Genomic DNA, 19,947 nt, shown 5'->3' with positions numbered 1-19,947 from the left:
CTTTCTTAACTTAGCTATGGTGCTTCAGAGAGGACTCCATGTGCAATAGCAGTAACAAGAGAAGATGATTACTGCATGCTTGGAGTGGTATTATAAGGTACAAAGTGAATGACTTCATGTAAGAAGTCTGTCAGTGACTTTCAAGTTATACAAAAATCAGAGTTCTTTATTTTAGACGTAAAATGACTTTTATTCAAAAAAGCAAGGAAAGCATCAGGAAAGTTCATTTCATATTCTTTGAAGTAAAAAATCAACAACACCCCATCCAAAAGCTTGAAATGTGTTCTAAAGTACTTCCAAAACAAATTTTGAAGTATTGAAGTATTGCGTATTATAAGCAAGCATAGTTTCAAGGACTTTTGCACTCTCTTAGGTCCTTGTGACATCATAAATCACAATGGCCCTAGTTTATATAATCAACAAAATCCTGCATGGAGATGTAACTTCAGAATTTAGTATTTGCCTGTTTTTAATTATACACAGTTCTTACATACAGGATCTACCTTACTTTCTCAGTATACTCTCCTTGAAAACTCCTTGTTAATGTAAAGAACAGGGATGCATCCAACTTTGCCCTTCTCTGGAATGACATTCCCAAGCATCTTTTATTTCCCTTCCTAATCTCTCTGACATTTGCTTCTGGGTATAACATTCCCATAATATTTTCTGGCCTTCACTACATCCATCTCTTTCCAGTTCAAAATTTCCCAGTGATTCCTGCTTCCTGATGATAGTCTGAATAAAATCATGCTTTTTGTGATTTAAAACTCCTAAAGGTGAAGTCCTTTTCAGGGTGGAGGGTATGTGAGAGGTTGCTTTTTATAGCATAGAACAATGATGATAACACACTTGACTGCAGATGCCGTAAATCACAGAAGTATAGCTACAACTGCAAATCGTGCTTTTTCTTTGCTTACTTTTTTTTTTTTTTTTGATCTGACAGCAGTTGAGTGGCAAATGTGTGTAGCACAGACAATTGTTTTGGTCCAGTCCACAAATTCTCCTTTAAATATTGTCAGTCTGTGAAAAAGATTGGTATCCAGACATGCATGCATACACACAGTCATAGACATATTAGCACCTGTTATCTGGGGAATGGACACATCACGGCTTATTTGCCATGGATAAATTGGTATGCAATCTCTTGCTTGACAGTAAGCCACATACATAGGCAAGAATCATAGAATGCTTTGGGATGGAAGGGACCTTTAAAGGTCATCTAGTCCAACCCCCCTCCAATGGGCACGGACATCTTCAACTAGATCAGGTTGCTCAGAGCCCCATCCAGCCTGACCTTTAATGTTTCCAGGGAGGGGGCATCTACCACCTCTCTGGGCAACCCGTTCCAGTGTTTCACCACCCTCATCGTGAAAAATTTCTTCCTTATATCTAGTCTGAATCTACCCTCCTTTAGTTTAAAACCATTACCCCTTGTCCTATCGCTATTGGCCCTGCTAAAAAGTCTGTCCCCATCTTTCTTATAAGCCCCCTTTAAGTACTGAAAGGCTGCAATAAGGTCTCCCTGCAGCCTTCTCTTCTCCAGGCTGAACAACCCCAGCTCTTTCAGCCTTTCCTCATAGCAGAGGTGTTCCATCCCTCTGATCATTTTTGTGGCCCTCCTCTGGACCGTCTCCAACAGGTCCATGTCCTTCCTGTACTGAGGACCCCAGAGCTGGACACAGTACTCCAGGTGGGGTCTCACCAGAGCAGAGTAGAGGGGCAGAATCACCTCCCTCGACCTGCTGGCCACACTTCTTTTGATGCAGCCCAGGATATGGTTGGCCTTCTGGGCTGCGAGAGCACATTGCCGGCTCATGTGCAGCTTTTCGTCTGTCAGTACCCCCAAGTCCTTCTCGGCAGGGCTGCTCTCAATCCCTTCATCCCCCAGCCTGTACTGGTACTGGGGATTGCCCTGACCCAGGTGCAGGACCTTGCACTTGGCCTTGTTGAACCTCATGAGGTTCACACAGGCCCACTTCTCCAGCTTGTCCAGGTCCCTCTGGATGGCATCCCATCCCTCAGGTGTGTCAAGTGCACCACTCAGCCTGGTGTCATCTGCAAACTTGCTGAGGGTACACTCAATCCCGCTGTCTATGTCATTGATGAAGATACTGAACAGCACTGGCCCCAGTATGGACCCCTGAGGGACACCACTTGTCACTGATCTCCATCTGGACATTGAGTCATTGACCACTGCCCTCTGGATGCGACCATCCAGCCAGTTTGCTATCCACCGAACAGTCCGCCCATCAAATCCATATCCTTCCAATTTAGAGAGAAGGATATTGTGGGGGACCATGTCAAAGGCCTTACAGAAGTCCAGATAGATGACATCCATAGCTCTTCCCTCGTCCACTGATGCAGTCACTCCATCATAGAAGGCCACTAAGTTAGTCAGGCAGGACTTGCCCTTGGTGAAGCCATGCTGGCTGTCTCGAATCACCTCCCTGTCCTCCATGTGCCTTAGCATAGCTTCTAGGAGGATCTGTTCCATGATCTTCCCAGGCACAGAGGTGAGGCTGACAGGTCGGTAGTTCCCAGGGTCCTCCTTTTTACCCTTTTTAAAAATGGCTGCAATATTTCCCTTTTTCCAGTCCCCAGGGACTTCACCTGACTGCCATGACTTTTCAAATATCATGGAGAGTGGCTCGGCAACTACATCAGCCAATTCCCTCAGGACTCTGGGATGCATCTCATCAGGACCCATAAACTTATGCACGTTCAGGTTCCTCAGGTGGTCGCGAACCTGATCTTCTCTTACAGTGGGAGGACCTCTGCTCCCCTGATCCCCATCAAATGGCCCATTGACTCGGGAGGTGTGAGGAGAGAGGTTGCTAGTGAAGACTGAGGCAAAGAAGTTGTTGAGTACCTCAGCCTTCTCCTCGTCTGTTGTTACCAGCTCGCCACTTCTGCTCATCAGAGGGGGTATGCTTTCTTTAACCTTCCTTTTCTGGTTGATGTACCTATAGAAGCCCTTCTTATTATTCTTTGCATCCCTCGCCAGGTTCAGCTTCAGCCGAGCCTTGGCCTTCCTGATCCCATCCTTACACAACCGGGCAGCGTTCCTGTACTCTTCCCAAGATACCAGTCCCTTCTTCCACTGCCTGTGCAATCTCTTCTTGCCCTTTAGTTTGACCCCCAGGTCATGGCTCAGCCATGCTGGCCTCTTCCCTTCCTTGCCCAATTTCCTGCACCTGGGGATCGAGAGCTCTTGTGCCCTATGGAAAGCATCCTTGAAGACCTGCCAGCTCTGTTCTGCTCCCTTGTCCCTGAGGGCCATTTCCCAGGAGGTCCTGTTGATTAACTCCTTGAAGAGCTGGAAGTTTGCTTTCCTAAAATTCAGGGTCCTGACTATATTCTTCACCAGACCCTTACCTCTCCGGACTGTGAACTCTACCAGTGTGTGATCACTACAGCCGAGACTGCCTCCAATCCTGACATCACCAATGAGCTCACTTGCATTGGTGACCACCAGGTCCAGTACTGCGTCCCCTCTGGTAGGGCTATCTATTACCTGGGTTAGGAAATTGTCCTCCATGCACTCCAGGAGTCTCCTAGATTGCCTACCGCCTGCCGTGTTACTTTCCCAGCAGATGTCGGGGTGGTTGAAATCCCCCAGCAGGATGAGAGCCTGTGAGCACGAAGCTTCCTGTAGTTGAAGAAAAAGGCTTCATCAATAGGCTCCCCTTGATCAGGTGGCCTCTAGTAGACCCCAACCACAAGGTTCCCTTTGTTGCCTCGGTCTCTAATTCTTACCCATAAACTTTCAACCTGCTCATGGCTATTCTTCAGAGACACTTCTTCACATTCTATCCATTTCTTGACATAGAGGGCAACAACTCCACCCCTCCTACCTTGCCTGTCCCTTCTGAACAGCCTGTAGCCTTCGTTAGCTGAACTCCAGTCATGGAATTCATCCCACCAAGTTTCAGTGATGGCAACTAGGTTGTAGCTTTCTAGCAGCACGGTAGCTTCCAGCTCCTCCTGTTTGTTGCCCATGCTGCATGCATTGGTGTAGAGGCACTTCAGCTGGGCTGTTGTCCGTGTCACCTTCTTGGAGGAACACCCCTTGGTTCCCTTGAGGCATTTCTCTGATATTTCCCTGTTGGCTCCTATTACCTCAAGAGCGCCCTGCTCATCCCCGTAAGACTTCGACTGTGCTGCAGTGTCTCCAGCGTGCTTCAGATCGACAGGCTGAGGGCCCCTGCTAGCATCCCATCCCCCACTAGTCCCCTGTCCCTTGCATGTTAATAGCAAGAGGAGATCTAAAGAAAACATTGGACTGATACTTGTTGAAGATGGTCACCTGACTAATAGGGATGAAGAAAAAGTGGAGGCATTCAATGCTTTTTTTGCCTCAGTCTTTAATAATACTGATAGACCTTGGGCTGCCCAGTCCTCTGAGTCGGAGGACCATGACTGCGGAAACAGTGACTTTCCATTTATGGACACTGAAATTGTAAGGGACCAGCTGTATCGGCCGAATGTTCATAACTCCATGGGGCCTGATGGGATTCATCCCAGAGTACTGAAGGAGCTAGCGGATGTTATGGCAGGACCCCTCTCAATCATCTACCAAAGGTCTCGGGAGTCTGGGGAGGTCCTCGCTGACTGCAAGCTAGCCAATGTTATACCAATGTACAAGAAGAGCAAGAGGAAAGACACAGGAGACTACAGACCTGTTAGTCTAACCTCAGTACCTGGAAAAATTATGGAGAAGATCATCCTGGGTGCTATTGAAAGGCATTTAAAGAACAATGCAATCATCAGGCACAGTCAACATGGGTTCACGAAGGAAGAGTCCTGTCTAACTAATTTGATATCCTTCTGTGATAAGATCACCTGCCTAGTGGATGAAGAGAAGGCGGTAGATGTGGTTTTTCTGGATTTTAGTAAGGCTTTTGATACTGTTCCTCACAGCATCCTTCTGGACAAGTTGTCCAACTGTGGGATGAGCAGGTACACAGTGCGCTGGGTGAAGAACTGGCTGAACGACAGGGCTCAAAGGGTTGTAGTGAATGGGGCTACATCTGGCTGGCAACCAGCCACCAGCGGTGTTCCTCAGGGCTCAGTCCTAGGGCCAGTTCTGTTCAATATATTTATCAATGATCTGGATGCAGGAGTTGAATGTACCATTAGCAGGTTTGCTGATGATACCCAACTGGGAGGTGCTGTTGACTGTCTCGAGGGACAAAAGGCCTTGCAGAGACATCTAGATAGATTGGAGCATTGGGCAAGCATCAATGGCATGAAATTTAACAAGACCAAATGCCAGATTCTGCACCTGGGACAGAGTAATGCTGGACACAAGTATAAATTGGGAGAGGAGTGGCTGGAGAGCAGCCCCGCAGAAAGGGATCTGGGGGTGCTGGTTGACAGCAGGCTCAATATGAGTCAGCAGTGTGCCCTGGCAGCCAAGAGGGCAAACTGCATCCTGGGGTGCATCAAACACAGTATAACCAACTGGTCAAAAGAGATGATTATCCCTCTGTATTTAGAGCTGGTGCATCCTCACCTTGAGTATTGTGTATAGCTCTGGGCCCCACAATTTAAGAAGGATGTTAAGGTGCTTAAATGCATCCAGAGGAGGGCAACAAAGCTGGTGAAAGGGCTGGAAGGCATGTCCTATGAGGAGAGGCTAAGGACTCTGGGTTTGTCTAGTTTGGAGAAAAGGAGGCTCATTGCTCTCTGCAGATTCCTGAGGAGGGGAAGTGGAGAGGGAGGTGCTGATCTCTTCTGCCTGGTATCCAGTGACAGGATGCATGGGAATGGTTCAAAGCTGCATCAGGGGAGGTTTAGACTTGACATTAGGAAGCATTTCTTTACAGAGAGGGTTGTTAAACACTGGAACAGGCTTCCTAGAGAGGTGGTCGATGCCCCAAGCCTGTCAGTGTTTGAGAGACATTTGGACAATGCCCTCAATAACATGCTTTAGCTTTTGGTCAGCCCTGAAGTGGTCAGGCAGTTGGATTAGATGATCATTGTAGGTCCCTTCCAACTGAACTATTCTCTACTCTACTCTACTCTACTCTACTCTCCATTCCATTCCATTCCATTCCATAAATTATTCAGTAGAAAACTCTTTGAAAGCATTAACTTTTCTTTCCCCAAACATGAAGAGTAAGGTAGCCACAACTGGGCTTGCAATAGGTATCTGCCTCTTCAGAAAAAAGGTCTCTGGCTTGAAGGTGAGGATATTGAATCTGTTCAAACAAACAACAGTCAAGAAACAACAGTCAACAAACACTTCCTCTGATCTTTCAACAGATTTTATTTTATTTTTTAAAGTCTCAAGTAGTCTGCTCTGTTTTTTGCAGGCTTCACTATAACCCAGTGTCGGCACACAAAAAAACCACTTCTCTGTATACATTCACCCTGGTATTTTTCTGGCTTGTAAGTTAGTAGCAGAGATTTCCTGAGAAAGCCTGATCCCACATGGTTTTTGGTACAGGGCAAAAGGGGCATCCCTTTCACTAAATTTCATTGCATCCCCTTCACTAAATTTCATTGCATCCCCTTTCCACAGCTGAGTTTGCATATTTTGTGGGAAACACAGGATATCTGTTAATGCAAAATTTTACAACAACTTTACCTTTTAAGGACTTTCTTACTACAGGTCATGTTTAAATTATTAGAAGTAGTGGATTACCACAAAACAATGATACTGAAACCAGAAGTGAGGAAAATACAAGGAAAATAAGTCAATCAAAATATACTTCTGAATAACATCAAATGAGTAAAAGGGACACTTTGCCATTTTCCCTTTCTTAATTTATTTTAAATTTCAGACAGTTTTGTGCTACAAAGATGGAAGTGGCTTGCTTACAATTCCTTTAGGATTAATTGGCTTTCTGCTCATTGAGTGCAAAAAGAAAATTTTACTTTAGGAATGGCATAGGAATTTCCAGCTGCTTTAGCTTAACTTATGTGAGCTAGGTGATCTTGGTGTCTCAATGTTTCTGTTTTTTTAAAATTTAGGAGATGCTCTCCTAAATTTACTGTCCAAAAGCCCAAGTGTGTGACAGATTAATATAAAAATAAATTTTTCATCCCACACACTCTGAGATTCAAAACATTTTTTTTTGTGCTAGACAAAATAATTTTCAATATATTTTCTTTTTCTTGAGAAAGACAGATTTCCTAAAGGCTTTTTGGTGGAAAAAGACATGTACTCTGCAGTAGTGACTGGAATTTGGGACACTCATACTAATATTCACCTTTCTTAATTTTAGACATCTAAAATTTGAACGTGTGATTCTGATCTAGTGACCCTAAGCTGCTTGTATAATCAGTGGAGAAAAATAGATACAAACCGCTTCATCTGACTGATGCTGTATATCAATTTTAGTATAAAATGAACCTTCTTCTACAGGGAGTTTCTAGGGTAAGTAGCCCTTTGATATTTAAGTTTTAGACATTGAAAGTTAGGGCAGATGAATTGCATCTTTAGTTAAAAATACCCTGTGTGCCTAAATTACCTTTTTGGAAAGGATCTATCTCATTCCAGTTTTCTCGAAAAGTCCAGCCTGAGTTAAAAAAAAATGTTGAAAAAGGTGTGTTTCTGTAAAATTTTTCATTCTAGGTGAACTGGCATTTCCTGATGAAGAATTATGGAGATAAATTGCCAGACAACTCTACTGAAAGTCTTCAGTAGAGTTCCATTCTCTCTAACTACACAGAAATCTTTTTTTCTTAGCGAAATTACTTCAACAGATTTACAAGGAGTTAATGCAATATTTCTCCCTTTTCATGTATTAGGAAGATATTTTGGTGGGAGATATATGCTGCCCATACCCTGGGGTTTTTTTATGCTCTTTCCCTGTGTAGACACTATTAGTCACTTTTAGAGACAGGACTCTTGTCAAGATGGGCTTTGTCCAACTACTATGACAATTTTTACATTATTGCTTTGTCATAGTTCCATCAGTGTCAATGCCGTTGTACAAATATTCACCTTTGAAGCTAGATCATAGTGAACTAGGGAATTGCTTCCTTCCTCCATCTGTTGCAATGTCCATGGCCTAAAAAGCTCCACAAGGACAGGCATGTTTGTCTGAGGACACCAATGACCAGACAACACTGTGGGATCTATGATGCGTTAGATAGAAAAGGATCCTGTATGGCACATTTACATGATTAAACAAAAATGTAGTAATTATTATCACATATTAAAACATATTTTTAAACTGCTATTGAAATTCAGACTGTTATTTATCTCTCTCTTCAACAGAGATCCGCAATTGTGGACTCTTGACAGATATCAAGTTTTGGGCTCCACAGTATAAAAATGACAGTGACATACTGGGGCAAGTCCAGCTGAGGGCCAAGACTGGAAAACATGAAATATGCAATAAGGCTGAGGGAACTGTGTTTATTCAGCATTAAGAAGAGAAGGTTAAGGGGACACCTCATTGCTGCCTGTAGCTACTGAAAGAGAGGGTGAGGAGGAGATGGATACAGACTTTTCTCAGACATGCACCAGGATAGGATGAAAGGCAATAAGCAAAAGATGGAACGAAGGAAATTCCAACTAGATGTAAGGAAAAAATATGTACTCTGACAGTATATGGAAGAGGAGAGAGTTTGTGGAGTCTCCATGCTTGAAGACAATCAAAACCCGGCTCCACACAGCCCTGAGCAACTTACTACCTGGCCCTGCTTTGAGAAGGGCCTTGCACCTGATGGCCTCCAGAGGTCTCTTCCAACATGAGTTGGGTTGACCTTGGCTAGCCACCAGGTGCCCACCAAGCTGCTCTATCACTCCCGCTCCTCAACTCCAGCATGGGGTCCCACCCACAGGAGACAGTCTTTCACGAACTTCTCCAAGGTGGGTCCTTCCCACAGGCTGCAGCTCTTCACAAACTGCTCCAGCATAGGTCCTTTCCACAGGGCGCAGACATTCAGGAATGGACTGCTCCAGCATGGGTCCCCCACGGGGTCACAAGTCCTGCCAGAAAACCTGCTCCAGTGTGGGCTCCTCTCCATGGGACCACAGGTCCTGCCAGGAGCCTGCTCCAGCATGGGCTCTCCATGAGGTCACAGCCTCCTTCAGGGCACATCCACCTGCTCTGGGGTGGGGTCCTCCATGGGCTGCAGGTGGATATCTGCTGCACTGTTAACCTCCATGGGCTGCAGGGGGACAGCCTGCCTCACCATGGTCTTCACCAGGGGCTGCAGGGGAATCTCTGCTCAAGTGCCTGGAGCACCTCCTCCCCCTCCTTCTTCACTGACCTTGCTGTCTGCAGAGTTGTTTCTCTCACATATTCTTACTCCTCTCCTCTGGCTGCTGTTGTTGCGCAGTAGTTTTTTCCCCCTTCTTGAATATGTTATCACAGAGGCGCTACCACCGTCGCTGATTGGCTCAGCCTTGGCCAGCGGCAGGTCCATCTTGGAGCCGTCTGGAACTGGCTTTGTCGGACATGGGGGAAGCTTCTGGCATCTTCTCACAGAAGCCACCCCTGTAGGCCCCCTGCTACCAAAACCTTGCCACGTAAAACCAATACATTCTTTCATGCTATACTGTCCATGGTCATTCACCCACAAAATGGGAGCTTAGCATGAAAAACTCTGGCCTTCTTACAAGATTTAAAAAGTCTTTAAATTCATTCATTGATTTATGTACAGGTGGAAGAGTCATGCCCCCATCAATCTTATTCAGTTCAATAAAGCAAATTGTACTGCATTGTCTGTAAAATATCTAGGCACTCATAATCACTGCAGAATGAATGTCTGCGAAAAAAAAACATCCAATAAATAATACAACTGGATTTACAACAATTTGAGGGTTTATGTTTGAAAAAGGATCTGTGTTAGTTGTTATTATTACATTTTATATTACACTAACATCCAGGTTAAGTCTAAGTGATTCACCAAAAGACTATGAGGATCATAACTTTCTATATAATTGCTATACATGTATTATTTTATAGTATAGAAACAAATTTTAAAAATAATTTTTAATGAGGTACTTTTTGTCATTTGATGTAGCAATTAGAATCCTTAATGCTATGCTGTAGCTTTCTTTTGAAGCCATTCCCTCTTCCTTCCACTTATGAGTTGAGGGAAGGGGATTTATTTTTTAATTATTTTTACTAATTTTTTTGGTGTACACTTAATTTATCAATGGAATCATAAATCCTGTAGTTAGCAGTGGTGTTTTTGATCTTTTGTACCAACATTTTTCTTTGGGAAATTTAAGACTTTCAAGAGTATTATAGCATACATCAGAAAAATAAAGACTGTGTGTTTTTATTTGCCAGCTTAATTACACGTAATAATAAATCTTCATTTAGGAGCAGTAGGATATCCAGTGTGAAGTGTCAGGTTCTTACACTGACAGTGGTTATTACATTTTGTAACTAAGCAAAAATTTATTATCGCACATAAGTTATCGAAATGCCTATAAGTTAAATATTCTGCGCCCTGCACAATAAAAATATGCTTGATGGACAAGCTTGCATATTAAAATGAGAAAAACCAAATCTACATTCCTTAATGAAATAATATGTCCATTAAGACAACATCTTATGCTTATAAGGAATATAAAATCAGCAGATTTTATATAGAAAGAACACTAAAGGAAAGAAGTCACCCTAAATAAATTATCTTAAAGTAATAAGTTTGAGTTTTCTGTTTTGCATCCATACTGATTTTATAGCTTTACAGAATTTAATTTCAGGTTAATCCTATGATTTATGGTTACAATTAGATATGTATTTTTTTTTCCTCATGCTCAGTCCTAAAATCCAGGAGGTCTTTCCATATCCTGACATGTGATAGAGTAGAAAAGGGTGTGAGCGTGCTCCTTAGTGTCACTGAGCTTACAGTTCAAACAACTTTAAAATCTCAAAGTTCATTTGTGACTGTTTCCATGGCACATAAATTCAACCTATGCTTTGACTTTGCAGCAATATTTTGGGCAATGCTATAGTTTCATGTGATTTCACTATGGCTATCTCTTGATATAGTTATTGATTTCACATATTATTAAATCCCACTAGTATTATCTATCATCTTCTTCAAAAGAAGAGCATTATTATGCAATCAGGTTATATTGCAGTTCCCTTCCTTAAGAGGCCCCAATGGGACAAACAGTTTATGAGAGTACAAACCTTCCCTATCACTGTCCCTTACTTTTTTCAGCCTGCTCCACACTCCATCCCATACTATCTTACAAAAATATCTTAAGGTAATGGCACAGGTATAGGAGCAATCCACAGATGAGAGATGTTTTAAAAAACTGAGATATTTTATGGAAGAGGATTTTATGCCGCCTTTATGACTCCAATGTAGCAGCCTAAATTGTGTTATCTGGAGTAAAGTGCTTTTAAATACTGAAGGAGTATTTAAAGATTTAAAGTGATGCCCCTGTGGGAATACACCTCAGCTCCCATAAGGCCATGGGACTGCATATCCTTTCTGTGGAAACGTGGGATTAGAGAGAAAGAGGCATGGAAAGGGGCTGCATGGTGCCCAGGCCTTGCCAGTGCACAGGCTCAGCATGCAACATGCACCCAGCCCAGAGCTTCAGATTCTTCCACGGCCTACACCTGGGCACTGTATTACAGTCCCACAGTGTTGCTGAAAAAATGCAGAGGTGCATCTCATAATCACAAAGAAAACCCTGATTTTTCCAGTCTGTACAGGGTTCAGGGACATTACCAAATATCAAGAGTTGACACTTTCACAAACTGGGTAAACTCAAGCAATTTCCAAATGTGTTTTGCAATGTAAATGCTTGCAGATTTCCATTTCTCCCATCCCAAAGCTCTGAGAGAGGCACATGCAAATATTTAAATTCTAATGTTTAATTTTCTCCCTGTTCATTGCAGCCCTGCACTTTCCACTCCCAACTGGGGGAATTAAAAATGTTTTGAGCGTCTCTACAACTACTCATAACACCACACATAGTACATATAAAACAAATTGCACAAGTGGAACATCATTGTAACCATTGCTGAATCAATTTCCCTTTTCATTTGTGAAGCATGTTTAAGAAGGAGGCAAAATGTTGTGAGAAGCAGGCACATAAAAGAGAGAATTGAATTAATTAAAAAAAACTCATGGAGAAGGCATGTTGGGGCAGATCATTGATCTGGAGACTCCGGGAGTCTTTGCTGTGTAACCAGGGGATTTCCCAGCAGCCTGTCCCAACTCAAGGTGAGCACAAGGTGCTAGGGAATGAAAGAACAAAACAGTTCCTTCGTGCTTTCAGACTGAGGATTTTCATAATCCTCAGTGAAAAAGGTTCATATACCACACACTTCTGAGGATGCAAAGTATTGCCCATTAAAGGAAAAGAAAAGAAAAGGAAAAAGAAAATTAAGCTTCTGTGACCTTCTTAAAGCTGGATAGTAGCTCTGTGGCAGAGAGCAGACTGCAGCTCAATGAGCTCATCCAGGCCAACACATCTGGGCAGATGAAGGCAAAGGACAGAAGTATTTGGGCCAGTCAGAGTAGAAACAACAGGACTGAGAGAACTTGGGGGACGTGAAGAGATGACAGTGAGTTTTTGACAGCCAGGGAAAGCAAGAATATGGTACTGTGTCTCTGCAGGTAAAACACAAGGTGTCCGTGAGAGGACCCGGGAACACAAATGTCTCTGAGGATGACAGCATGTCTGAGAGGCTCTCTTTGGGGGGTAGGGATGAAGTGTGGCAACAGGAGTTTCTGTGTGTAGGTGTCAGGCAGTAGTAGAGCAGGCATCTGTGGGGGTGAGTATGAGTGTCGGGAGTGGAGAGCAAAGGAGGGAGGATTATGAGGAGATGTGGTTTGCACTCTAGGAGACAAAATATTAGGGAAACAAAGGGAAGCAACAGAAGGCAAGCAGAATAGCAGGGGGGAAATTAGGACTGTGAGGTTGGATGGGGGAACATCGTTCTCCACAAAAGGGCTAAGGATGGAAAATACTAATACTAAATAAATGAAATGGAAAGGCAAGTCACAAACCAAAGGAAGAAGCCACAGACAATGGTATCCCTGTGGAGGAGAAAAGTAATGCTAGAATGAGAACAGATTTAAGAAAGCATAAACAGGAATGAGAATATTATGAGCTTGCAGCAATCTTCAGAAATTATTCCTCAGGGGTTTCATGTAGCTATGCAGGATTCTGCAAACGTGGGTCTCAGTCTGCATAGAACATGTCATATGATATTTGGGTCACAAGCCATGTGCCTTCATCTTTCATGTTTGCTTTGTATAAACACAGTATATAACCCAAAATTCATCCTCTACTCATAGTACCTACAATGAAATATCTGTAGCTATTATACATCAAATTTTAAGAGGCAAGCGTGTCTTCCTCCCAGAGCTATGTAGTTTGGGTGTCTATTTAAGGAAGACAAAGTATCTGAAATATGCATCATCTCATAAGGGTGTCTGGGGTGAAAGGGATGAAATTGTCAGGAAATTTTAAGTTCTTTTATCATTATGAGAAGATATTCATTCTCTGTGATAATTTCTCAGTGATGAAGCAAATTGTTTCATTTGTACAGACTATGCCATGCCAGGCCGTTTCAGCAGATACAAGGCAGCTGCCAGCACTCTTTAGGCTCTTCCTGCCGAATTGCTGGCCCGGAGAGCTGGTAATGTGCAGCTTCCTCCTGTCAGCAGCTCTGGCGGCACAACTGCACGGAGCTTCTCTCTTGTACGCAGATCGTGCCGCCCTCAACATCCTCTCTTACCCTTGAGGAACTGCTTTTAAATACAGAGCACCATCAAGGCCAGATCTTCCGTATGGATCCACTGCCTGCTCCTTTTCTCCTCTTACCTAACCCCGGCGGTGCTGCTCGTCGGGGTCGGAGCAGCGGCTGGAGCCGGGCGGCTGCTCAGCCTCCGCAGCACCGAGGCGGAGCGGGGCAGCGCCGCACTCTCAGCTGCCCGGGCTGACTCTTGGAGCAGCACAGCAGGGGCAGTCTCAACTCTTTCCAACAGCACCTGGTTAACGGCGTGAGTTTAATAATTAAATAACTTCTGCCGTCTGTTGGAAAGAGGTTTCATTTCTTCCTGGTTTTGTTTTTGTTTTGGTTTTGGTTTGGTTTGGTTTGTTTTTTTTTTTGTATGGGGAGGAATACTCAGTTTTACTCTGGAAAGCAGGGCTCATTTCTCTGTTTCAGAGCAGAGGGCTTTAAAAGCCTGCATGCAGCATGTGATATGACAGGAAGATTAGGCAGTACCTTGAAATTATCTTTCTTCTTATGGCACATAATGAATGGGATCTGCTTGTTCAGTCCTCGGAAGGCTACAGCATTCAATTACTCTCTTCTCTGTTTCAAAGAGCAGCAGCAGCAGCAGCAAGATGCTGCCCCTTGCTCAGCGTTTCCAAATGGGTAATGTTAGTGCCACAGTCCCAGATTCCTGGAACCTTAAGGGGACTAAAATGACTTTTTAATCAATCATTTGACCATTGCTTCTAAGACACTCAGGTTCGCACACAGTGTTAACTTTAGGTAAGGCTCCACTAGTCCTACAAACAGCTTTAATCTTGGAAAAGACAAAAGCATATTTCCAAAGCATTTTATGACTACTTTCTGCCTGGCCTCAGTCACGCTTTCCAGAAAGTGTTATGTAATGCTAAATGTTGGTGCTACTTCAACTAAAGTTATTAAACTGTTCAAGTATTTCCAGTACAGGCTGGGGCTATCCTGAGACATCCACCTCATAGGAGAGGCATTTTTTTCTACAAATCACTAGCAAATGTAAATGTTATTATATTTTTGACTAATCGAAGGCAGGATCTCAAGAATCAGGAGGAATTAGAAGCAAATTTCCCTAAGGATTAGCATTTCTAAACACAGCAAACTGAAAAATCTTTATCAGTATATTTTGAGGAAAGCTTTTTTTTTTCCTAGGAAAGGAATACACATATAATCCCTGTAGGATTCTTTATGTCTGATGGAGTGTGCACTCCTGCAAGAACTGATTAGAAGCTAAATCAGTTGAATTTGGGATTAATTTCTGAAAATATAAGGCCTACAGTCATTCCTGTCTCTTTCAGCAGTTGTGGTGTAGAGAAAGTCCAGCTCCTATGAGAGTTTTCAGCATAAATATGAAACTTTGTAATAAATTTTATGCTACTGTTTGAATTGCAGCACGTCTTGGAGCCCTGTTTATGTACTTGGACACTTCACTGGGATAGACACAAGTAATGAAACAGTCAGTGCCCCAAGAAGCTTGCACTGAAGATAAATAACAACTTAATCACCTTTGCCAGTTGAAAAATACAGTATATTCTTAAAAATGTAATAGACTATAATAAAAGAAATGTATTGTTATCTAGAAAGGGTAAAGCAGACTACTCCAAAAAAAAAAAAGGTTACAATTGAGTCATGTAGTCTTTTTTTTTTTTTAGTTTAATAATGAATTTCCTTTGCAGAATGACACAGTTTTAACTCTCTGAGAGGAAAGACAAGGTATTCAGATATTTCACCGAGTAGTAAGAGCAGCTGTTGGCCAAGGAGCTGCAAGTGGATATGGCACATAGCTCAAGAGTTGTACGAGTATCCCTTTGACAGAAAAGACTCTAGCCCATCTTTTTAAAATCAACAATGAATTTAAGTGTTTTAATTATCCTAAAATTATCTGTATATAAACCTTATGTATCTGTATACACTCCTCTCACATTTTATTGGCTTAAAATACCAAGAAACCAGATCACAGGATTAAAGCACCCCTGGACTGACAGAGCATTTTTAGGAGAATGACAGGGCAGTCCATTTCATGGGACGATGGGGAACAAATTCTCAAGACAAAGTTTTCTGTCCACAGCAAAACTAGTTTTAGTTTACACTGCTTATCAGGAGTTTGTTGGCCTCCCAAAGCTCTGTAAGATGTTTGATAGGTACATTATGAATTGAAAGAATATATAACCCAACAAATAGGTTTTACCCTCCCCTTTGAAAACAGAAATCATTAGGGACATGGTATTCCTTTCAAAAGTCAGCTGCTGACCCTACCTATGTTGCACATAGACCTGTGTGAATTAGGTAGAGATGTGCAGGCAGCCCCTTTATGGTACAGCAATGTGGAATATGACTCAGAGCCCCCTCATCCCTACACACGATTCAGATCAGCAAAGTGAAAGTCTTTAATGGCTGTGTATATTTTTTTTAATCAAATTGAGCTTTCTCTTCAGCCACTTCATTGGTCCAGCTCTAAGCAAGCGTTACAGCAGGACTAAGCAAGTCTTACACAACTGAAGACATGTCTGTATATCTGCGTCCTGTGCACCTGTCTTGGCAGGGCACTGAGCCTGAGCTATTACAACTTGCCTCTCAGCAGGGCTTATCAGCTCAGGCAGATGGCTTTGGCTCAGACAACTGTCAGCACCCATCCAGGTAGATAAGCTCTGGGCTACAAGGCATGAAACTCAGGTGGAATAATAGGCCTGTTAGAGGAGCAGCAGCTGCCCGAGCATTCACACACCATTCAGGGAGTCACACACGCACCACCTGAGACTTTAACTGCTAGGACCAGAGTCCCTTCGCAGCAGGCAGCTCCATTGAGCTGATAGGTGCCCCTTTTCGACTCCTCGCTCACACACACACTCACCCTTGGGTGCTTTCTCTCCCCTCAGGCTCAACCCTAGGTTTCCCCGAAGCAGAGTCTCCAACAGGATATACACCAGGCAAATTTATTGAGTGGTACAGTGGTGAAGAGCAGCTTGAGCTGGGTGCCTCCGGAGAGGGACCTCGAACAAAGAAATCCCTGGGCAATTATACCCTTACAGTCTAAGTTCCCCTCCCCTCATGTGACAGTTCGGTCCAATAGTAATATTTGGGTCTGAGGTCTTCTTGTTCCTCATTGGCTCCTTTCCCAGTCTCTGGGCAGGATATTCCTTTTCTTATCTTGAATAGTTGCAGTTTCTGCCGATGGTTTTGGCTACCTTATCTTCCTGATTTGCACCGGTTTCAGGGCCTTCCTTCATGTAGCTAGGTAAGAGTTCAGCATACAGTCATTGTATCTAGGTGAAAGTTCACAGCTTGCAGTCTAAGGCTTCAACAGGTCTTTGGATTCTTATTTGAGCTAAAAAGTGACTTCTACAACAGGCCTTCCACAGTTAAGACACAGGTGTGATCAAATGCACCTGAAACCCAGCTCTTACCTAAGCTTGGCAAGTTGCCCTGCAGCAGAGGCCATTTACCTTATGTACCTGGCTTGGAAAGCAGGGCTTCCTCTCCCTTCCGCAGAGCACCCAGCAGGCTGCTTAGACTGCCTAGAATTAGGGGTCTGAATCTGATGTAGTGGTATGCCTCACCTGCATCCTCTTCCCTTGTCCAACACATCATTTCAAACTCAGTAGAAATACATGTTTGCACAAAATATGGAAACACTTGACAGTCCTTGGTAAAATAATTTGAGGATGATTCATATAATTCCATCTAATCTTTAAAAGAAAAAGAGCAACAGAGTTTGCTTTCTTCTCTGGCACTCTGCAAATCTCTCTCTGGACCATCATCAGCAAGGGTAAATTTTCTAGCACATGGCAGCCACCCTGCCAGATCTTTGTGCCCAGAGGCAGAGCAGCTGCCCATGCACAAGTTTAGCTGTGCAAGCACGTGAAGTCCTGGCAGGAGGATGAGGAGATCTTCTGTATCAGCCATGAGAGAAGCTGGAGTCTGACCCAGAGGAAACATACTTCTCTCAGACCTGCCCCATGTGGCAAAGCCCTGACTTAGCAAAATATGGAAATAATTGCCTAACTGTAAGACTAGTACATGACATAAAGGAAATCCATGGGACTACACGAAGTATATTTCATACACAGGGGGACTACATGGCATCACATATCTAATACAAGGACTGCAACATTGCAATACAATCTTTCAGATTTTCAATATTTTTAAATTGGATGTTTTATCTCAAGTGAAATAGGGTCACATTTTGTTTGGTTTTTTTTTTTTAATTTTATCAGAGCTAGACAAATTACATTTAGTCCCCCAAATGTGATCAGCAGTTTTAAAACCTAGCTGATCCTAATCCTCTTCCTTAACTCTGCTCTGCCCAGGATATAATCTCATGAGCTCTGTGTCACAGCACTTTAAAAACGTACAACTGCTGAACTCATTACACTGCAGACTGAAGCATGAATACATATCAGCTGTTTTCATTAGTCTGTAATGCTCAGAGGTCCTCTCTGAAGGGTAAGTTACATCTCCCACAGTAGTTGAGTGGCTGAGACAAAAAATACAACTGTAAAATAATAATGTAAAGCTATTTTAGGCCTGGGGAGAGTGTTCCCTCATTAGATCTAGGTTGGAGATACTGTAGGAAACATACCAGAAACAGCTGGAGTTGCATTCGGCCTCATGAGAAGGGAGGGGGGAACAGGGATGGGACAGATGGACACAAAAACAAAACAAGAGCAAAACCGCATTATCATTTTTGGGCTTTTTGTCAAATTTCATTTCCCTTTCTTTACATATGGAAACTCTTTTTTCTGAATCCTATTTTATAGCATGGATTTTCAGCAAAATCAAAAGCCAAGTTGTTTTTTACATAGATTCTAGCAGTTGAAGAGCCATTAAAAATTATGAGGCTTATGGTGCAAGGCTAACTATTAGAGACAAAAGGAAAAGGTTCATGAACTGTAAGCAGTCAGCCTCACTTCCACAGGCAGTTATGACAGAGCTCAGTTTCATATGAAACCTCCCATCACACCAAATCAAGTCAATATCTATAGCTCTTTGCTGCCTTATCATACGTTATGAATAAAGGAGAGATAAAGAAGACAGAGACAGTGAAAGCAGAGATGAAGAAAACAGAGATAGTGCTAGAGAAAATGAGCATTTCCTGCAACCACTCATCACACATCAAGTGTCAGTTCTGTTTAAACATTTCACTCTCAGACCCCTCAGTTTCTGAACCCCAATAGGTAAACTGAAGGTGCAGCACACCTGAAGGACCTCAGAAGTGGGGAAAAGAGAGGGAATAGCAAAAAAAGCAATTCATAGGAAATGTTCAGCTACCTCTGAAGAGGGAAAGCTAGCTATCCTCAGGCCACTGTGCCTTGCACGCTACTAGCAATGCCTGTCTGCCTTTGGGGTTGTCTGCATAGTTAAGCACAGACAGTTGCAAGCAGGTGCTACCCACACTGCAAGCTGGCAGATAACCATAACCACAAGAGGTAATAGCCAGGAGAGGAGCAAGTCCCCTGCAGACTGGAGGAATGGTTTTAAAAGCAAAGTGCTATGGAAATACTAGAATGAGCTGAGAGAGAAGCAGTTTCCTTGTGAAACACTCCAGATCCTCAAGTGGGTGCTGCAAAACCCATTTCTGGGTTTCATAAACTAAACATTACAAACACAAACAGAAATGTATATATTGTGTTTGCGTGGCAAGATTTTGGTAGCGGAGGGGCTACAGGGGTGGCTTCTGTGAGAAGATGCCAGAAGCTTCCGCTATGTCTGACAGAGCCAATGCCAGCTGGCTCCAAGATGGACAATGCTGCTGGCCAAGGCTGAGCCAATCAGTGATGGTGGTAGCGCCTCTCTGATAACATATTTAAGAAGGGAGAAAAAAAACCTGCTGTGCAACAGCAGCTGGGAGAGAGGAGCGAGAGAAGCAACTCTGCAGACACCAAGGTCAGTGAAGAAGGAGGGGGAGGAGGTGCTCCAGGCACTGGAGCAGCCTGTGGTGAACACCATGGTGAAGCAGGCTGCCCACCTGGTCCATGGTGGAGCAGATATCCACCTGCAGCCCATGGAGGACCCCACGCTGGAGCAGGTGGATGTGCCCTGAAGGAGGCTGTGACCCCGTGGAGAGCCCACACGGGAGCAGTCTGTTCCTGAAGGACTGCACCCCGTGGAAAGGACCCATTCTGGAGCAGTTCATGAAGAACTGCAGCCCGCGGGAAGGAACCAATTCTGAGAAGCTTGTGGAGGACTATCTCCTGTGGGAGGGACCCCACGCTGGAGCGGGGAAGAGTGTGAGGAGGAAGGAGCAGCAGAA

The sequence above is a fragment of the Nipponia nippon genome, unplaced genomic scaffold (assembly GCF_047370975.1).
Source record: "Nipponia nippon isolate SJK-2023a ecotype South Korea unplaced genomic scaffold, ASM4737097v1 scaffold_26, whole genome shotgun sequence".
Classification (NCBI taxonomy): Eukaryota; Metazoa; Chordata; class Aves; order Pelecaniformes; family Threskiornithidae; genus Nipponia; species Nipponia nippon.
Note: the sequence above shows the minus strand (reverse complement) of the source record.